Below are 3,805 nucleotides of genomic sequence, written 5' to 3'. Positions count from 1 at the left end.
GATGGCCCCCTCTTCTCTCAGGTCTTCTTTCTCCTATATCACGCACAGTTCTGACTTCCTAGTGGTGACCATTTGGTGTCCTCACTCAAGCATCTCGGTGCTTCCTCATCTCAAATGGATAGGATACTCTCCACTTAGAATTACTTCCTTCCCTGCTGTTGATTCTTCCACACTGATATAGTGCCTACCCCCAGTCTGCATAAGTGAGCTGTCTTCTTTTTCAAACACATTCCGCCTCATCCTAGTCACCCCTACCAAAATATGACTGTCTAACATTTTGATGTTACCCCAATCATGTTGTTTGCTTATTTTACCCCAATTGCATTATTGTTTACTTACCATTTATTATCCCTTTTAATTTCCCCCATTCTTTTGCAGTTACAGACAGTGAGTCCTAAAGAACCATCTTATATTTTTGTCTATCCTTACTTCATACAAAGCATCCCTGACCTTCCTCTTTCCTTTCCTCCCCACTTGAAGCTACTCTTTCTCTTTTGGGTAGATCCCATCTTTCCCAGCAGGGTCCATCTGTTCATTTGAACACTAGACATTGAATTGTTTTTCAGCTCAAACAGTAGAATTTTCTCAATACCTGGCACTTGGCTCATGTCCCCACCCAAATCCCATCCCAGTCTTCCCACCCCCCCACACCACCCTACCCCACTACTCCCAACCCTGCCCTCCCCACCAACCCAAGTAAGCCCCATCCCTTTCTCTTTCCCACCCACCCACCCTTCTCCGCCGGATCCGTAGTAAAGAGCCTGGCCTCAATTTTGCTCCTGCAAGAACACTCAAGACAGTAATTCAGCATTTTGCCTTAGCTATTGCTGACTACCCTTTTCTACTTTTCCTTCCCCATGCTGAGGCTTACAAACTGTTCTGGGCACTCTAAAGTGCCATCGTTCTGACCCTGGGATCTCCCATGCATCTTTATTCCTTGATGGTTTCCAGCTTGTTTCTTTCTAACCTAGTCTCTGGTGTTCATGCTCCCTGGGTATGTCTTCTGCCCTGTCTGTCTTCTGTGTACTACATCATCTTCCTGCAGCAATATCTCTTCTTGCTGCATTTCTTCTCTTTCGTCCCTGGCTGAATTGTTTCATTGCTGTGACTCTTATTTTGTTGTTCACCTACCTAGTATCTATCAGTGACTTCATCACCTCTTTTTTCTGTAGTATATGGTCCAGTCTTTGTTGTGCTCACATGCTCATATTCTCTCTATCCCTGTGTCACCTTCTCTTCTGCAGCCATTCAGTGTCACTGGTGTGGATATTCAATTGGCCTAATGTAAGACTGCCCTTTTCTATTTCACCCTCTCACGCCAGCCTTATTATTCTTCTTTCCCTTCCTTCCATCAAAAAGAAGCACAGAACACTACAACCAACCCTGCACTTACTGCTTTTTGCCCATCTTACTTGCAGTTCTCCACAAAAAAGATTCCCCAAACCAAATACAACCTTATCTGTCGCACTTGCTTCTCCACAATTAAAGATTATCTAGATCACCCACTCTCCTTCCATATCTAGCCTGTACCTGCCTTCACAATAGGAATGATACCACTTTAAAGGCCTCTTCTTGCACAAGAACCAATTTCCGTTCTAGTCTGCCCTTCATTCAACAAAGGAAACCTTTCAGTTGAACCCTACTTTGCATTATTAACAAGCTTTCCTATTTACCATCTATATTGAATCTACAAACCCTGCAGAGTTTTGAAACCCTCTGCCCACTTTCAGCACATCTCCTGTCCCTGCACAGTCTCTCTGTTGCACGGCACACCTCTGTCCTTTCAGCCAATCTTGAACAGTAGAAGCACAGGTTCAGAGGTCAACTGCGAAGTGGCTGTTCCGCATTGGTACCCAGCTGTGCCTCTACCGTTTGCACGCATCCCATATGTACACTCTTACTGGATTCTCTTCACGAGTCCAGTCCCATGTTTCTAGGCGGCCTAACAAGTATGATGTACCTCAATTGGTTTCCTCTAATTCAAGCTACTCTTGTCTCTTTGCTACAAATGCCATCTACTTCCATTCTACAAACACCCAGGCTTTTGCTTCTGTTCTCCTCTTATGAAATCTGACAATGTTACCACCAATCCTATAAATCTGTCCCCTGACATCTGCCAATGTTCCCAGCTACGAAACTCTAAAGTCTACTTTTCTGTTTTTCATTGTTGCCCCCTTGACCTTTGCTTAAACTATCACAAATACATAAAGTTTGTTTGTGAATTGCTTCCTCTTCTGTTTTTCTGTTAACTCCCCTGACCCTACTTGACTCTCATTTGTCACTTTCCCATGCCATCACACCTCCAGTGTGTCTCTTTCTACCCTGAATATGAATGTAATCATTGCACAGCCGTCTTTTTATTTTCTCATGCTGTCCTTTCTAGATACCTTGCAGATCCTCCCTGTATGCAATGGTATTTCTCCTGCAAGCTCTCGGTCAGTTCATGGACCCAGGAGCTCTGCCCTTCATGCCTACTATATTCCTAGCTTTCCCTTACTGTTACAATTATTGCTAACCTCTGTTCCCAGCCAGCCCTACTGAGTCCTTCTGTTACATTAGTTCATCTAGACAATCCTAGCTGTGCTAATTTGGTGACAGTGTTCTCTGCAAAAGATGTTCCCTATATCTTTCCTTCTCCCCCCCCCCTTTTTTTGTTTGTTTTTTGTGTTTTTTGTTTGTTTGTTTTTGTTTTTTTCCCTTTTTTTGTTTTTTTTGGGGGGGCGGTTTTTTTTGGGGGGGTAGATTTTTTTTTTTTAATTTTTCTAGACAGGGTTTCTCAGTAGCTATGTATGGAGCCAGTCCTGGAACTCACTCTGTACACCAGGCTGGCCTAGAACTCACAGAGATCCACCTGCCACTGCCTCCCAAGTGCTGGGATTAACGGCGTGTGCTGCCACCACCTGGGCCCTGTAACTTTTCTTACTCAACAAGCCCTTTGTTGACTCAGTGGTTCTCAATGGTCATGGCTGCCTCTACAGCCTCATTCTTTAGACCTCTTTTACCATTGCTTCCTTCCTAAATTCTGTCCATGTCACAGTCTTTTCTCTCAAATGATCTCAAAATTTTTTTTGCCCATATAGATGGTAGAGTCCCTGGATTCTCTGAGTTCACCCCCTCTTTGTCCTTGCAATCTCAGCAGCCCATAGGGCTCCTTCTCTTTTCATCTTTCTGACTTCCATAAATTAAAACTTCTCACTTCCTCTCCTTTTCATTGTTGATATATGTTATTATTTATCCTGCTTCCCAACAATTCTACATAGTCCCAGTATGTAACCTTCCCCATCTGCCATTCTTTTAGCTATCTGATTTGTCAGACAGTAGTTGTCCTGTTCCATGGGAATTCTTTTCATGGTCCTGACAAATGAAAATATATCCAATATCCCTTTCATTAGGCAAACTATACAAAATCCACGTGCTCTACCCAGCCATTCAGGCTCACCACCCTGATCTACAAATGTGTGTTGTTTCTGACTCCCAACAACCATAGCTCCCCTCCTAATAGTCTTTCAGGTATTTCTTTTATGTTTTTTACTTTTTTTCTCACTCTATCTGCTGGACTTATAGCTCTCTTCCTTGGCACTCTAGCCCCTAACTCTCCCTCCTGTTTCAGCAGTCATCTCTGTTCATGAGCTCCCCTCACTTCATTCTCCTCTGCTCTTGCCTCCCTATGGACAACCAGCCACACATATTCAGTATCTACCTTTCTCAATGCAGGGACCACAGTGTTGGCACTGCACTCCTGCCCCTGACAGGAAACCTCACACAGCTCTCACCCTTCTCACACCTTCCTTCTGCACTGCATCCA

General features: G+C 43.9%; 1 protein-coding gene and 1 long non-coding RNA gene across 4 annotated transcripts in view; one reads left to right on the top strand and one right to left on the bottom strand.

The window, feature by feature from the left end:
• Copg2 (coatomer protein complex subunit gamma 2) overlaps nt 1–3,805 on the top strand; it is a 125,959-nt gene that overhangs the window by 105,913 nt on the left and 16,241 nt on the right. The gene's annotated exons all lie outside the window — the stretch shown is intronic.
• Nucleotides 1–3,805, bottom strand: part of LOC113458135 — a 12,248-nt gene that overhangs the window by 4,325 nt on the left and 4,118 nt on the right. The gene's annotated exons all lie outside the window — the stretch shown is intronic.

The sequence above is a fragment of the Microtus ochrogaster genome, unplaced genomic scaffold (assembly GCF_000317375.1).
Source record: "Microtus ochrogaster isolate Prairie Vole_2 unplaced genomic scaffold, MicOch1.0 UNK4, whole genome shotgun sequence".
NCBI lineage: Eukaryota > Metazoa > Chordata > Mammalia > Rodentia > Cricetidae > Microtus > Microtus ochrogaster.
Note: the sequence above shows the minus strand (reverse complement) of the source record. Positions and strands in the feature narration are given on the sequence as shown.